General features: G+C 54.2%; 1 pseudogene; it reads left to right on the top strand.

The window, feature by feature from the left end:
* The first annotated feature begins 15,604 nt into the window (after nucleotides 1-15,604).
* Nucleotides 15,605-15,669, top strand: LOC132540059 (U6 spliceosomal RNA; annotated as a pseudogene).
* The last annotated feature ends 2,075 nt before the right edge of the window (nucleotides 15,670-17,744 follow it).

Below are 17,744 nucleotides of genomic sequence, written 5' to 3'. Positions count from 1 at the left end.
ACTGTGGAGACCCCCCACCCCCTTCCCCAGCTCGGAGGCCCCCTCCAACACCTCAAGGCACACATGTCCTCAAGGCTTACGGGAGAGAAAAACTTCACTGTGGAACATTCTAGAGGAGGACTGACTGTGGTGGGGCAAAACTCAGGGTTCCTGTCTGTTCCAGACCATCCTTGTGAGCCAGGCTCCTCGTCACCGGCGTCTCTCAGGGGTGAGGGTGTCTGTAGGGGGGATGCATCTGCTCACCTGAGCGGAGAGGGTGGGCCTTCAAGAGGACATGGGGTAAAGGGGTGGCCAAGACATGGCCCCGCGGACCCTCCCTATAGCTCTGGGGTATCCTCAGTTGAGTTCTCTACATCACAGTAGGCTAGCACCTCTCCTTTCTGCGGCCCAGAGCTCTGGAAGGCCCTGAGTAGCCCCACATTCCGCTGTGGCATTCGTCCATCCGTCTGTCCATCCATCCATCCATCCATCCATCCAGTCAGCCAGCCAGCCAGCCAGCCAGCAAGGGCTTTGCAGGTACCTGCAGTGTATCAGATCTCACACTCAGTTGCTGGGCTCCAGAGCTAACAGCCTGAAGTTCAGGGAGACATCAAGGACAGGCATGGGGGCTCCACGGGAGATGGGCAGGGAGTCTGGGGAGTGGGAGGGGTGGCAGGTGAGGCCAAGGGCAGAGACTGCACAGGGAGCGGGGAGGGGTGGGGCAGAGCCCAAGGAGTCACTGCAAGGGAGGTAGGAGGGGAGACACACCTGCCAGGTTCTGGCCAAGTAGAAAGCAGGAAGGTAGAGCAGCAGGTGTGCAGGCCTGAAGCCCAAGAGGGCCCAGGTTCAATACCCGAAACCACCCCATGCCAGAGTAGAGCAGGACTATCTCTGTCTCAGTGGCTCTCATAAATAAATGAATATTAGGGCCAGGAGGTGTTGTTGTGCTGTGTGTGTGTGTGTGTGTGTGTGTGTGTGTATCTAAAAAAGAGTCTTAGGTTTATTCTCTGGATCCTGTTCCTGGGGACCCTGCCCTCTGCACCAGGGGCAAAGCTGGGAGACAGGGCAGCAGGTGGTGGCCTTTCTCCCCAGACCTGGTGACACCTGCTTTGTCCCCAGCTCCCAGGTCCCTGTGGCTCTGCCCACCCTCCTTAGGAAAGTGGGGGTGCACATGAAAGGTTGAAAAGTCCTCCAAGTCCGAGACAGAGCAGGAACTGCAGCAGCTGGTGGGTGCTGCTGGCACATCTGGGAGGAGGGACGCCCTGTGTGCACATCTGGAAGGGTTACTCCATTCTGCCAGCTCCAAAAGCTGAGGCCCAGGGGAAAGCCGGACTCGAACCGGGGACCTCCTGACTTGCAGGCAGAAACTCCACCCGCTGCCGAGCTAGGCCTTCTTCTCACACACCTTTCTGCTCACGAGGCCGCACCCAGCCCAGCCCAGCACAGCCTCAGGTCTCCCCGAGTTTCATTCCCTGTGGTTGGTGACCCCGACCCTCCTTTCCTCTCAGAACCCCGACTTCTCACACTTTCCCTCCAGGTTTAGGGGATGGGCTGGTTGGATCACAGGCTCGTGCTCATGGCTGGAGGCAGCGGAGGGTCAGGAAGCTTCTGCTCAGCAGGAGGGTGGACCCGGCTCACCTGGAACGCTGCCACCTGGCCAGACTCCAGGGCAAAGACCAGCCCCCACGCACACACACTGGCCTCACTCGTCTACTGGGCCCCTGTATCTTCAGTCTTTTTTTTTTATTGGGGGGAATTAATGATTTACAGTCGATAGTAAATACAAGTTGTTGATACGTGTGAAATTTCTGTCTTCTGCACAACACCCTCACCCCAGCCTAGGTCCTCCTCCCCCATCAGGCTCCAGGACCTGAACCCCCCCCCAAAGTCCTTCAGTGCAAGACACCAATCCCAGTCCAAGTTCTGCTCTGTGTTTCCCTTCTGTTCTTATTTCTCAACTTCTGTCCATGAGTGAGATCATCCCATACTCATCCTTCTCGTTCTGGCTGATCTCACTTCACAGGATTCCTTCAAGCTCCATCCAAGATGAGGGAAGGTGAAGTCACCATTATTCACAGCTGCATAGTATTCCATTGTGTATCTAGACCACAGCTTGCTCAGCCACTCATCTATTGTTGGACACCTGGGCTGCTTCCAGGTTTTGGCTATTCCAAATTGTGCTGCTATGAACATAGGTGTACACAGATCTTTTTGGATGGGTGTGTTTAACTCCTTAGGCTATATCCCCAGGAAAGGAATTGCAGGGTCTAGGGCAGGTCCAATTCTAGTCTTTGGAGACTTCTGCTCCCCACAGTGCCAATCCAGTATTTTTATTCTATTTGTTTGTGTGGTTTTCTTCTTTGTATTTATTTATTTATTACCAGAACACTGCTCAGCTCTGGCTTATGGTGGTACAGGGGATTGAACCTGGGACTTTGGAGCTTCAGGTACGAGAACCTTGTTGTGTAACCATTATACTATCTACCCCTGCCCCAGTATTTTTATTCTGTATACCTAGAATAGAGGGAGCATCTCAGAAAAGACCCCACATCACCTCTCCACCATCCATGGAGCTTCCCCTAGTGCTGGCCATGGCGCTCCTATTTGCTGCAGGGACTCAAACCCAGGGCCCCATACATGGCAAAGTGTGTGCTCTTTCTACTGCACCAACTTCCAGGGTGATTGCTGGGCTCCGGTGCCTGCACCATGAATCCACTGCTCCTGGAGACCATTTTTTCCTCCTTTTGTTAGCCTTGTTGTTGTAGCCTTGTTGTGGTTATTATTGTTGTTGATGTCATTCGTTGTTGGAGAGGACAGAGAGAAATGGAGAGAGGAGGGGAAGACAGAGAGGGGGAGAGAAAGACAGACACCTGCAGACCTGCTTCACCGCCTGTGAAGCGACCCCCCCATAGGTGGGGAGCCGGGGGCTCGAACTGGGATCCTTACACTGGTCCTTGCGCTTTGTGCCACATGCGCTTAACCCACTGCGCTACCGCCCAACCCCCCAGGGGTATTTTTTTAACTTTTATTTATAAAAAGGAGACACTGACAAAAACCATCGGATAAGAGGAGTACAACTCCACACAGTTCCTACCACCAGAACTCTGCATCCCATCCCTTCCCCTGACAGCTTTCCTATTCTTTTTTTTTTTTTAATATTTTATTTATGAGAAAGATAGGAGAGAAAAAGAACCAGACATCACTTTGGCACACGTGCTGCTGGGGATTGAACTCGGAACCTCATGCTTTAGAGTTCAAAGCTTTGTCACTGTGCCACCTCCCAGACCACAATAACTTTCTCATTCTCTATCCCTCTGGGAGTATGGACCCAGGGTCATTGTGGGTTGCAGAAGGTGGAAGGTCTGGCTTCTGTAATTGCTTCCCTGCTGAACATGGGCGTTGGCAGGTCGATCCATACTCCCAGCCTGTCTCTCTCTTTCCCTAGTGGGGCAGGGCTCTGGGGAAGCAGAGCTCCAGGACACATTGGTGGGATCGTCTGTCCAGGGAAGTCCAGTTGGCATCATGCTAGCATCTGGAACCTGGTGGCCTCTCCAGAGACTTCCCAGGTTGTAAGATGTTTTTTTTGGAGCTCACACTAGGTGTGAGGATGGTGAGGATGGAAGGAAGAAGTTGGGGGAGGTGGGGAGACTGTGATCCCAAGGGTACAATGAGTGGAAACCCCTTTGGGGGGTTAGGGGGATGATTTCATACCCACTGTGGGGTCTTCGTCTCCTCAGGGCTAGAGTCATAGTCTGGGGGGAGGAGGGCCCTGCACAACTGGGGTGTCTGGAGCCTCACTTCCAGATCACACCCCAGGATGTGGGGCCAGGACTGTGTCTGTGAAGGTCCCATGTCGCCTGTCATTTGCAGAAATGGCAGCAGTGAAGCAACCCCCGTGGCTTCAAGGACATCTGTCTCTCGGGTGTTTTCCCAGCCGGGGGAACACTGAGGTGGACGTATATTCTTCACCAAGTGAAGTCAAGAACACAATCAGGGTGTTTCTTACTATCAAAGGGTCTCATACGTCATGAAACACAGCAACCAATCATTCAAGAGCTACCAACCACTCAAGAAGTGTTGCAATAGATACGATCAGATGAGTCTCCATAGGCTATATCTTCATTCATTCACTCATTCATTCATTCATTCCATGCGGCCAGAGGGTCTCTTCCTCTGAAGCCCTGTCCCACACTGCAGTTCTGCTAGCACTTTTTATTTTAACTTCAGGACAGATGCACATCACTGGTTGCCCTGCTGGTCACCAGCACGTAAAGGCGGGAGTAGTCACCATCCCATGAACCTGGTTGAGCACATGTGTTACAATGCCCAAGGGCACAGGTTCGAGCCCCTGGACCCACTTGCTTCACAGGTGGTGAGGCAGGGCTGCAGGTGTCTCTCTGTCCCCCTCTCTCTTTCTTCCCCTCAATTTCTGGCTGTCTCTATACAATAAATGAATAAATATAGTGAAAAAATTTAAAAAGAAATAGAGGGGTCAGGCGGTAGCGCAGCAGGTTAAGCGCACATGGTGAAGCACAAGGACCAGCTTAAGGATCCCTGTTCAAGCCCCCGGCTCCCCAACTGCATGGGGAGGGGTCACTTCATGAGCAGTGAAGCAGGTCTGCAGGTGTCTTTCTCTCCCCCCCTCTATCTCCCCTCCTCTCTTGATTTCTCTCTGTCCTGTCCAACAATGACAATAATAACAACAGCAACAAGGGTAACAACAAGGGCAACAAAATGGGGGAAAATGGCCTCCAGGAGCAATGGGTTCGTAGTGCAGGCACCGAGCCTCAGCAATAACCCTGGAGGAAAAAAAATAAAAGAAATACATAAATAATTTTAAAAATAAAAGAAAGTGGGAAAAGGCGCTAGTATGTGGTTTTGTAAACAGACTCTCCTACCTGAGGCTCTGAGGTCCCAGGTTCAATCCCCAGCACCACCATCAGCCAGAGCTGAGCAGGGCTCTGGGGGAAAAGTAGAGAGAGAGAGAGAGAGAGAGAGAGAGAGAAGGAAGAGGAGGAGAAATAGAGGACAGCAAATACAAGACAGACACGCGGGCCTGGGAGGCCATGGCTGCTGCCTGCCTGCACCCCCACAGATGGAGGGGAGGGTGTGAGGTGCGAGGTATACACACATGTCCCCCAGGAGCTCTGGGTCACTGCTTGGACTAGACCTAGGAGGAGGAGGAGGGGAGCGGATCTGAACTCCTAGGTGGATCTGGGGCAACGGGCAAGTGTCTAATTGCTGTAGTCTCAGCCAGGGTCCAGACTGGGTGGCTCTCTGTAGTACCTGGAAGGGAATTTTTTAATTTTTTTTTTTTTTACTGCAAAATATTCCTATCCAGGAGTCGGGCGGTAGCGTAACGGGTTAAGCGCATGTGGCACAAAGCGCAAGGACTGGCATAAGGATCCCGGTTCGAGGCCCCGGCTCCCCACCTGCAGGGGAGTCGCTTCACAGGCGGTGAAGCAGATCTTCAGGTGTCAAAAATATATATATTCCTATCCAGCCAGTCCGAAAAGCCGGGTTATTCACCAGAACTGCACAGATAGCAGGTGGAACCCCAAGATCTCCTGGGGTCTTCAGCTGCTGGAAGATCTCCTTCCTCCCAAGTCCAAATGCCAGCGAGCTGACCCCAGCAGGTACCAGCCTGACCAGCCCTCACCCACGGAAGCTGCAGTAGATGCAGAAAGCCAGGCTGGCATCCCCACAACAGAGACGCTGCCATCTGCTCCCCCGGGCGTCTCTCCCGCACCCCCTCCGCTGGCTCTGCCCAGGCACTGGGCGCAGGGAGCAGCCCCGGGTGTGGGCCCCTGAACAGTGGCACCCTGGGCGTCCAGACCCAGCGGAGCAAAGCCTCATGAGTCACCCTGCCTAGAGGGGCCGCTCTGGGGGCTTGCTCAGGGATTGCCCCCTTTCCTCTATCTCCGGCTGAGCGAGCCGTGCAGACCCCGACCCCCTAATCTGAGCCACCTGGCCCTGGGACACCCCCTGTGGCCAGGCACAGTCTCCAGACTCCGGAGGCCCAGCTGGCAGCCTGGGGAGCCACCCCCACCCCGGGCCCGCAAGAGAGTGGCGGACTGGGGTTCCCGGCTGCAGCGGCGCCCCCGCCTGGCCAGGGCCGCGCATGAAGCGGGGCCGGGGGCGAAGCGCTTGCCGCACCGCGCGCTCCCAGGGCGCGCACCCTGCCGGTGCGGTCAGCTGCTCGGGCGCGTGCCGCACTTGCCGCAGTGCGCACTCGGGGCTCCCCTGCGCCTGCGCCTGCGCGCACCCCGCCGCCGGGTCAGGTGGCCGGCTCACCGCAGTGTGCGCAGGGGTGTGGCCGCCGCCCGCCGTGCATGCGTGCGTGCGTGCGTGCATTCGTGTGTGCGTGCGTGCTTGCGTGCCTGCACCCCCCCCAGCGTGGTCAGGTGGCCGAGCTTGCCGCGGTGCACGTAGGAGCGCGGCCACTCCCCAGTCTGGTTGCACATAGGGGTGTGGCCCTCCCCACCGTGCGTATGCATCCGTGCGTACCCCACCAGCGTGGTTGGGTGGCCCCGCTGATGACATTTTGTAGCGAGGCGCGGCTACTCCCCACCGTGCGTGACACCCCCACCAGCAGCACGGTCGGGTGGCTAAACTTGCCGCATCACAAGTAGGGATGCGGCCACTCCCCAACCTGCGTAACCCACCAACGTGGTCAGGTGGCCCAGCCTGTCGCAGTGCGCGTATTGGTGCGGCCACTCCCGTCTGTAAGTGCTGACGCACCAACTCCCCCCCAGCGTGGTCAGGTGGCCCAGCTTGTCGCATTGCACACAGAGGTGCGGCCCCCCCTAACATGTATGCACCCTCCCAATGTGGTCAGGTGGCCCAGCTTGTCGCATTGCACACAGAGGTGCGCCCCCCCTAACATGCGTGCACCCTCCCAGCGTGGTCAGGTGGCCCAGCTTGTCGCATTGCACGCAGAGGTGCGCCCCCCCCCCCATGTGCGTGCACCCTCCCAGCGTGGTCAGGTGGCCCAGCTTGTCGCATTGCACGCAGAGGTGCGCCCCCCCCCATGTGCGTGCACCCTCCCAGCGTGGTCAGGCGGCCCAGCTTGTCGCATTGCACGCAGAGGTGCGCCCCCCCCCCATGTGCGTGCACCCTCCCAGCGTGGTCAGGCGGCCCAGCCTGTCGCATTGCACGCAGAGGTGCGGCCCCCCCAAAAGGTGCGTGCACCCTCCCAGCGTGGTCAGGCGGCCCAGCTTGTCGTATTGCACGCAGAGGTGCGCCCCCCCCCATGTGCGTGCACCCTCCCAGCGTGGTCAGGTGGCCCAGCTTGTCATATTGCACGCAGAGGTGTAGCCCCCCCTAACGTGCTTGCACCCCCCAGCGTGGTCAGGCGCCCCAGCCTGTTGCATTGCACGCAGAAGTGCGGCCCCTGCCCACCGTGCTTGCACCCTCCCAGCGTGGTCAGGCGGCCCAGTTTGTCGCATTGCACGCAGAGGTGCGGCCCCTCCCACCGTGCGTGCCTCACCCATCCACCCCTGCCCAAAGTGGTCAGGTGGCCGAACTTGCCGCATTGCATTGCATTGCACGTAGGAGTGTGGCCACCCTGCCACTGTGAGCGTGTGTACCCCACCAGCGGGTCAGGTGGCCCAACTTGTCGCATTTTATACAAAGGCACAGCCACTCCCCGGCGTGAGTGCGACCCCAGCATGGTCAGGTAGCCTAGCTTGTCGCATTTTACATAGAGGTGCCACCACTCCCCTCCATGCGTGGCTGCGACTGTAGCCCACCAGGGTGGTCAGGTGGCCCGGCTTGCCGCAATCTGCTAGGGGTGTAGCCACACCCCTGCGTGCGTGCATGCGTGCGTGCGTGCTCGCCCCGCCAGCGTGGTCAGGTGGCCGGCTTGCCGCAGTGCGCGGGGTGCGGCCTCTCCCCACTAAGTGTTTGCACTCAGCGCCGACTGCTGTCGGGAGCTCAGGATGCACCTCTGCGCACAGCATCGGCCAGGTTCTGGCTGCTCTGCTCAGGGTCCCTCTGCACGAGGCGCTGCCAGAGTCCAGGGAGCTAGCGGGGGACAGGCTCACCTGTGTGTGTGAGGCGGGGAGCCCTCCTCCGGCCACCTGTCTCTTTCTCCAAGAGCCTCTTTCTTCTTTTTCCCAGTTCTCTTCTGGGAAGGGACACACGGAACAAAGCTAGTCCCATAGGCCTCAGAGCCGGGCCATCCCACCCCAGCCCACTGGGCCTCCTTGCTGTCCACCTTCTGCCATCCCTCAGTCCATGCAGTCCTGCTGGGGCTCCCCAAGTAACTCTGGGGGCTCTAGCTCTACCTTGTGCTTCCCGCTACCTGTCCACTCTCACTCCAGTGCCACCTTCCCCAGAACCAACACAAGTGGCCTCAAGATGGCTTCAGACCACAGAGCGCCTCACATTGTCCCAGCCACCTGAGACATTGTCCCCTCCCTGTCTAGCCCCCAGTTAACTAGAAATAGCCACATGATTTTATTTGGGGTCTTGACCATGGCACCGCTCAGCCCTGGCTGTTGACGGGGCCAGGGATTGAACCTAAGACTTCTCACATGGGGCTTCCGGGCACTAGAGTTGCGCTGTCTCGCTGGCTGCCTCCCTCCCTAATTGCGGCTTGCAGGGAGGTGGGGTGATGAACCCAGACCACGTGGTACAGATTGGTGTATCCAAAACCGGAAATGGTTTCACACCTGATGCTGAGACTCAAGTGCCCGCTGGTGGCTGTCCCGTTCAGGGAATAGTTACAAGAGACCCCTTCCCATTCCTCAGACCCAGGGGTTCAGCTTGCAGCCCGCCCCCCCCACACACACACAGAAGGTTTTACCTGAGCACAGGGCTCTCCTGGGAGGGGGGCCAATCTGGTGCCTCCCACCTCCTCTTCCTCTTGCTTGATGAGGGGTGGGCCTCCATGAGGGGATGTGGGCTGAGCTGTCCCTCCTCACAACTTGTGACTTCACTGTTGTCACCTTCTCTTGCAGAGCCCCCCACCGACGCCTTTGGAGAACCGCCCACAGAAGCGGTTGTTACATTGTGCACGGTGTCCCATTATTGTTCAGACTCCCTTCCTGCCGCCAGTCACAGGTTCCGGGACACAGAGGCCTCGGCATGTGTCCTTCAAGGCCTGTGTGACCTCACCCACCGTGCCAGTCTCCCAGACCCATCCTGAGACCAGGGGACAGTTCCTGCTCCTTCCTCCAGTGTCAGGCTTGCCACATCTGTATGCGAGAAAATGAACAAATGAGGGCTGGAGTTAGCACACCTGGTTAAGCACACACATTACAAAGCCCAAGGACCCAGGTTCAAACCCTTGGTCCCCATCTGCGGGGGAAAAAGCTTCACAAGTGGTGAAACAGTGCTGCAGGTGTGTCTCTCTCTTCTCTCTCCCTATCTCCCCGCTTCCCTCTCAATCTCTCCTTTCTCTCTGTCCTAAGTAAATAAAGAAATAGTAAGGGAGGCCGGGCGGTGGCGCACTGGGTTAAGTGCACATAGCACGAAGTATAGAGGACCGTGGAGTAGGTCTGCAGGTGTCTACCATTTTCTCTCCCTGTCTCCCCCTCCCCTCTCAATTTCTCTCTGTCCTATCCAAAAAAAAAAAAAAAAAATCGAACAAAGAGGCGCAGGACCAGTGGATTCGTAGTGCAAGCACCGAGCCCTAGTGATAACCCTGGAGGCAAAAAGAAAGGGAAAGAGAAAGAGAAAAAGATAGAGGGAGTCAGGCGGTAGCACAGCAGTTTAAATGCAGGTGGCACAAAGCACAAGGACCCGCATAAGGATCCCAGTTCAAGCTCCCGGCTCTCCACCTGCAAGGGAGTCCCTTCACAGGAGGTGAAGCAGGTCTTCAGGTGTCTATCTTTCTCTCCCCGTCTGTCTTCCCCTCCTCTCTCCATTTTTCTCTGTCCTATCCAATAACAACGACATCAATAATAACTACAACAATAAAAAAATAAAAACAAGGACAACAAAAGGGAATAAATAAATATTTTTTAAAAAAAGATAGAAAAGAAGAGGGAGTTGGGCGGTAGCACACCGGGTTAAGCACAGGTGGCACAAAGTGCAAGCTCCAGTGTAAGGATCCTGGTTCGAGCCCCGGCTCCCCACCTGCAGGGGAGTCGCTTCACAGGCAGTGAAGCAGGTCTGCAGGTGTCTGTCTTTCTCTCCCCTCTCTTCCCCTCCTCTCTCCATTTCTCTCTGTCCTACCCAACAACGACATCATCAATAACAACAACAATAACTACAACAATAATAAAAAGCAAGGGCAACAAAAAGGAAATTAAATAAATATAAAAAAGAAATTTAAAAAAATGGAAGGCTGCAGGGAGTTCGGCTGTAGCGCAGCGGGTTAAGCGCAGGTGGCGCAAAGCACAAGGACCAGCATAAGGATCCTGGTTCGAACCCCGGCTCCCCACCTGCAGGGGAGTAGCTTCACAGGTGGTGAAGCAGGTCTGCAGGTGTCTATCTTTCTCTCCCCCTCTCTGTCTTCCCCTCCTCTCTCCATTTCTCTCTGTCCTAATTCAACAACAATAATAACTACAACAATAAAACAACAAGGGCAACAAAAGGGAATAAATAAATAAAATAAATATTAAAAAAAAATGGAAGGCTGAACCACAGGGGGAAAAACAGGCAAATATATAGAGCGATAGTTATAAAAACAATAGTCAACCCACATCTGTGACCTTGGGAGAACCATTGCAGTTCCCAATGGAGGGAATGGGGACACTCTGATGGTGGGAACAGCAAGGCATTATATCCCTATTAAAAGTTTTTTTTTTAATCACTAATAAAAAAAAAAGAACATGGAGTTGGGCAGTAGTGCAGTGGGTTAAGCGCACGTGGTACAAAGTGCAGGGACCGGTGGAAGGATCCTGGTCCGAGCCCCCGGCTCCCCACCTGCAGAGGAGTCGCTTCACAAGCTGTGAAGCAGGTCTGCAGATGTCTGTCTTTCTCTCCCCCTGTCTTCCCCTCCTCTCTCCATTTCTCTCTGTCCTATCCAACAACGACAACATCAATAACAACAACAACTACAACAATAAAAAAAAATAAGGGCAACAAAAGGGAAAATAAACTAAAAATAAATTTTAAAAAAAGAAATCAAAAATTATTTACTACAAAACTGAAAGTCATGGAGGGAGAACCTTCACAAACGTCCCGAGAGAGTCGCTGCTCTGACTTGAAGGAGACCTGCTTGGGGCCGGTGTGGGAGGCCGAGGACATTACAAAGCAGCTCACTCCCTGCCACTAAGAAGCCAGGCCGAGAGGACAGAGGTGGCGGCTGGGTCCCAAGGGACAAGCAGGCACCGGTGCTGGTGGCCAGAAGGACACAGATCTGGGAGGCAGTGGGGCAGAGCTGTCCTGGGGGCTCAGATCCGAGTGTCTGCTCAGCCCTGCCCTCTCGCGAGCTTGCCCTTCCAGGGGCTCCTTGGGCCCCGTGTGGTGGCCAGCAGCACCCCCAGGCCCTGGGACCCCACCCACATGACACAGTCACCCCCACTCCATCCCTTTGCCCGGCTTTCTCCAAGTGGGGATATGTCATCACACTGCCCTTACCAGGGTCCCCAGCTCTGCCTCAGTGTCACCTGATCTCTGAGGGGCCAGGCCGAGAAGGAAAAGGATGTCCCGTGGGAGTGGGGAGGGTCAGAGCACAACCCCCTTCAATGTATATACAGGAAGCACCAAGTTTGGGGGCCAGTATGGGGGGGTTTCCCCAGCCTGCCCAAGTGGGACTGGGGAGAAGACACCTGTCCCCTCTCCCCCTCCCCCACACACAGGGCAACCCTAGAAAGACAGGTGGGAAGGGGGAGTATATGGAGGGAGACACAACTTTTCAAGCCTCCTGTTTAGCCAGCTCACTTGACAGCTGGGGAAACTGAGGCCCGAAGGAGGAGTCTGGGTGGCCTGGCAGTCAGGGTTCACTCCGTGTGGCCCTGCCCTCCCTCCAGACCAGAACCCCTGAACTGACTGCCACCCATCTGGGGGGGGGGGTCTGAGCTCAAACGGAGGAGAGGACTCAGGCCCCACCCACGTGCAGCCCCACCCTGCTAGGCCCTTGCCCCCCTAGCTAGCAGGCCAAGCAGGGCAGAGCTGGGAACCAGAAAGCCCGTCTGACCTCCATCAGCCTGCGATGGGAACTGGAGGCTCCTCCTGGGCTGAGAGACAGCTCATCTAGTAGAGCACAGAGACCTAGGTTTGAGCCCCAGCACCACCTGTAAGCACCATTGATAGCACCTGGAGAAGCTCCATAGATGGTGGGGCGGTGCTGTCCTGTTGCCCTTTTTCTCTCTCAAATAAAAAGAATCAGGAGCCGGGCCGTGGTGCGCCTGGTTGATTACGCGTGTTACCAGGCTCAAGGATCCAGGTTCCTGGTTCCTGCCTGCAGGAGAGAAGCTTCACAAGTGAAATAGATCCACAGGTGTCTTTCTTTCTCCGCCCCTGTTCTCAATTTCTCTGTCCTATCAAAAAAAATTTTTTCTTTTAAATTATTTTAAGTCTTTTTATTTTTACTTTTTGCTTCCAGGGTTATCGCTGGGGCTCAGTGCCTCCACTATGAATCCATGGCTCCTGACAGCCATTTCTTTCTTTTTTTTTTTTTCTCCCCATATTATTTGATAGGACAGAGAGAAATGGAGAAGGGAGGGAGAGACAGAGGGAGAGAGAAAGAGTGACACCTGCAGGGCCTGCTTCACTTGTGAACCATCCCCTCTGCAGGTGGGGAGCAAGGGTTTGAACCCAGGTCCTTGTGCTTAATTAATTAATTAAGGTTCTGTGTGTGCTTAATTGGGTAAGCCACTGCCTGGCCCCTTTTTAAGTCTTAAAAAAATCATAATATAAAATAAACAATGAAAAAGTCAGCTGAGGGGGTAGTGGAATCATGCAGGTGTGAGACCCAGATACTGTGTGTGAGAGAGAGATCTCCATCTCTTAAGACAGAGGATCAAAGGATCTCCTGGCTCCTCTCTTTATCTATCTCTGTCTCTATCTCTATCTATCTGTTTTATTTACTTATTATCGGATAGAGACAGAAATCCCAAGTGTAGGAAGGGAAGATTGAGAAGGAGACAAACACATGCAGCCCTGCTTCACCACTCGTGAACCTTTCCCTACAGTTGAGACCAGGGGCTTGAACCTGGGTCCTTTAAGGCTCTAGTATCTTAACCAGGGGGAGCCACCGCTTGGCTCTTGGTACTGTATTCTATTTCACTGTCTCTATCTAGAGAATGGGGGGAATAAAAGCTGTGGCATATATAATCAGTGGAATACTACTCAGCTGTTAAAAATGACCAAGTCATTTCCTCTGCCTCATCTGGGATGGGACTTGAAGGAATCATGTTAAGGGAGAGCAGCCTGAAAGAGAAGGATGACCACTAGCTGGTCTCCCAGATAGAACTTAAGAAACAAGGACAGGAAGGAAAAACACAAAGTGAACTGGGACTGGGTGGGGATATTGCACCAAAGCAAAGGACTCTGGGGAAGGAAGGGCAGGGAGAAGGTGGGAAGGGTGTGGGGGACCCAGGGTGTGATGGTGAGAAGGGACGGAGGTTGGGGGTGCTTTGCAAACACTGACCTGCAGCCCCCAGGAGCTGACACTTACTTGGGTAGCTCAGCACCTCGACGCCCCTGCACCCTGAGATGCCTGCAGAGCTACCCTGCCCAGCACTCACTCAACAGAGACGCCCGTGCCACAGGAGCCGTGTACTTCCCGCAACAGGCCCGACTGGCCAAACCACGGGGCCAATGCACACTGTCCTCCAGCTTGTGGATTTCAGGAACCAGCTAAAAGGATCGGGGCCTGTCCATGACAGCTACTTGCAGTCACCCCCAGAGATCACTCTGGATGCAACAAGAGGCACAGCTGTGCTCTCCCAGGCAAACTCAGGCCACCTGCCCAGCAGAGCTCTAGGCAGTTCAAAGTATTGTTGGCAGGCTGGCAGTCAGCACAAAAGTATAACACAGCAAGGGCTTGAAAGCACAGGGTCTGAAGAATATCCCTGGAGGAAGTTTTTGAATCCCTGGCAAATATGTTATTAAATGAGATCATCTGGGGGTCGGGCGGTAGCACAGCAAGTTAAGCACACATGCCGAAAAGCGCAAGGACCGGCGGAAGGATCCCGGTTCAAGCCGCCGGCTCCCCACCTGCAGGGGAGTCGCTTCACAGGCGGTGAAGCAGGTCTGCAGGTGTCTGTCTTTCTCTCCCCCTCTCTGTCTTCCCCTCCTCTCTCCATTTCTCTCTGTCCTACCCAAAAACAAACATCAACAATAACAATAATAAGCACTACAAGGCTACAACAACAAGGACAACAAAAGGGGGGGAAAAAGGCATCCAGGAGTAGTGGATTCATGGTGCAGGCACTTCTTCTTCTAGCATTTGCAGGCACTGAGCCCCAGCAATAACCCTGGAGGCTAAAATAAATAAATAAATAAATAAATAAATGAGATCATCTATGCAACTTTCATGTCGCTGGTTCTGACACACCCTAACAATGTGTACTCTTTATTTACATGTAATTTTTGATATCAAGACCAAAGCACTGCTCAGTTATTTTCTGAGGTTCTGGGGAATTGAAACCAAGGGCCTCAAGCATGTAAGGCATTCACCCAGCATCTGAGCCACCTCCCTGGCGCTGCAATAACTTTTCAGTTATTATATAGGATGTCAAAGAAACTGAGTGATTTGTGCAAAATTCCATGACTAATCAAAGGCAAAAACTAACTTTGGTCTGTCTCATTCCTAGTGCAGTTACCTTTCTTTCTATTCTAGCTTCTAGCATAGTCTCTTCCTCCTCACATAACCTTCCTCCTAGGGATACTGATAAAAAAAAAAAAAAGTATGGGGTCTGGGGTCTGCTCCCCTCACACCAGATGATGTCCCAGAGTGATGCTCCGGTCTCTCTCTCTCCCTCTCCCTTTCCCTCTCCCCCTACCTTATTAATAAATAGATCGTTAAGCAGTAGAACAAATACATTATCAAGCTCCTGGTCCCCACCCGCAGGGGGAAACTTCATAAGCAGGGAAGCAATGCTACAGCTGTGCCTCTTTCTCTCACCCTCTCTTTATTATTTTTTTTAAATTGCTACCAGGGTTATCCCTAGAGCTCAGTGTCAGCACTACAAAACCACCATTCCCGGTAGTTTACTTCCTTCTTCCTTCATTTTTTTCTATCTTATTAGACAAGACAGAGAGAAATTGAGAGGGGGGGAGATAAGAGGAGAAAAACAGACACCTGTAGCTCTGCTTCACCACTCATCAAGTGTCCCCCCTGCAGGTGGACAACAGGGGCTTGAACCCAGGTCCTTGTGCATGGTAACGTGTGCACTCAACAGCACTCAACAGCGTGCACCACCACCTTGCCTCCCCCTTCTCTCTCAATTTGTCTCTATATGTAAAAGAAAGAGAAGAGGCCGCCAGGAGTGGTGTATTGTGTTGGTGCCAACTTGCTCCAGTGACAACCCCAGTGGCAATAATTTAAATAAATATCATTAGAATAATAAAAGCAGGCAGGGGTATAGTGGTATAGTGGTTATGCAAAGAGAGTTTCATGCCTGAAGCCCCAAAGTCCCAGGTTCAGTGCCCCGCACCACCATAAGCCAGAGCAAGGCAGAGCTCTAGTAAAAATAAAGAAATAAAGTAAAAACATTGCTACTTTGTGCTCACTTCAGCAGCACATATACTAACATTGGAACGATACAGATCAGATTAGCACGGCCCCTGGAATTGCTACTTTACTGTGATGGAGAGATGAGCTCGACGTTGTCTGGCAAGTCTGACCTGGCAGCTTTGTCACCCCTGTGACAAATGGCCTGGCTCAGACCTGAGCCTGACACACACACCTGTCCACCAACCCTGCCCATGTCACACCCCAACCCTACAGAAAGGCTTCTTGGGGGAGTCCTGCATAGCGCAGCGGGTTAAGCGCACTTGGCGCAAAGCACAAGGACCGGTGTAAGGATCCCGGTTCAAGCCCCCGGCTCCCCACCTGCAGGGGAATCGCTTCACAGGCGGTGAAGCAGGTCTGCAGGTGTCTGTCTTTCTCTCCCCCTCTCTGTATTCCCCTCTTCTCTCCATTTCTCTCTGTCCTATCTGACGACGACATCAATAATAACAATAATGATAACTACAACAATAAAAACAACAAAGGCAACAGCAAAGGGAATACATAAATAAGTAAATATAAAATAATTTAAAAGAGGGAGTCGGGCGGTAGTGCAGCGGGTTGAGCGCAAAGCACAAGGACTGGTATAAGGATCCCGGTTCGAGCCCCCGGCTCCCCACCTGCAGGGGAGTCGCTTTACGGGCGGTGAAGCAGGTCTGCAGGTGTCTTTCTCTCCCCCTCTCTATTTTCCCCTCCTCTCTCCATTTCTCTCTGTCCTGTCCAACAACAACGACAACAATAATAACTACAACAATAAAACAACAAGGGCAACAGAGGGGAATGGGTAAATAAAAAATTTTTTTAAAGAATAAAGAAATTTAAAAGAAAGGCTTCTTGGGAAATTTCGAAAAAGGGCCAGTGGGCAGCCAAATGCAGCCCCATGGTGCCGGGATAGCCTGAGGGTACTTCTTCCCGAGCTAGTGCTCTCTGGGTTGGAGAGAACTCAACTGGAGCTGATCTAGGCTGCTGTGTGGGAGAGGGATCAGAAACTCGTGCTGCACCAACTTCCGCAGGAGATACACTCTGGAACTCTCGGAGCCGGAAAGCAATTTCCAAGTGTCTTTAATCAGAAGAGCAGCTGTTTTTATACTCTCCAAGTAGGGTGGAAACAGGATGTGATATAGAGAGGGTGGAGAGAAAAGTGACTGGTGAAAATCAGAGTGTGACAAAGAAGGGATCAGTGTGTGACAAGGAGGGGGTGGAGCAGGAGAGAATCCTATCATAGAACCACCAATGCCCTGGAGTGCTTTATGTAAAAGTGATTTATGTAAATAGACCAAAGCTTTGGATCAGTAAAATCCCTATATAGGCATATGGTTAAGCAGAAACCAGGGGGAGATGGCAACTACCTAACACCATGGGGCTCAGTGTTCAGGTCCAGAGAGCTTGGGGGGCAGAAGGGGCTGGGGGCTAAGAGAAAGGGCAGGATGAGGAGTTAAGGGAGTGGGGTCCCAAAGTCCATCCCAGGACCCTGTATGCCAGAATGATGCTCTGGTTCTCTAATATATAAAGAAATCCTTAAGGAAAATAACCTCTTCAGACAGCAGCACTGGTCGTGGCTGGGGAAGAGAAGGTGAGCGAGAGCAGGGCGACAGTCTCCCCCGATGGAGCGGGGAGCCGGGCCCAGAGCACAGGTGCAGGAAGGGAGCCCTGGAGGGTCTGTGCGGCGGGTTCACCGGGCGCCCACCCCGCGCGCCCGAGGCTGGGACCCGGCGTCCAGGTAGGGGCACCCCAGGCGGGTGGGTCTACAGAGGGGCGAAAGGGGACCCTCTGCAGCTGCCCCGGGGCCCTGTCCGGGAGAAGTGGAGGCTGGACAGCCGGAGCGGGCACCTCTTTCCGAATCCCCGGCAGCTGTAGACCCGGCCCGAATGTCCCGGCGCGTGTCCGGGAGCCGGCTGCAGCCTCTCCGTAGGCGGCACCTGCCCTGCCCGGCCCGGCCCGGCCCTCCCCTTCCGGGGCTCCGGAGACAGCGGGACGCGGGAAAGACTCCACGCTACGGCCGGCCCCGCCCCACCGCCCGGAACCAGCCCCCATTGGCCGGCTCGGGAAGCCCCTCCCCGCCCCCGAAGTCACTTCCCATTGGCCAGAATGCTCCGCCCCGTTGCCCGGAACCACCCCCTATTGGCTCGCCCTG

Source organism: Erinaceus europaeus, chromosome 8 (assembly GCF_950295315.1).
Source record: "Erinaceus europaeus chromosome 8, mEriEur2.1, whole genome shotgun sequence".
In the NCBI taxonomy this organism is placed as follows: Eukaryota; Metazoa; Chordata; class Mammalia; order Eulipotyphla; family Erinaceidae; genus Erinaceus; species Erinaceus europaeus.
This window is presented reverse-complemented; position numbering and strand designations above follow the sequence as displayed.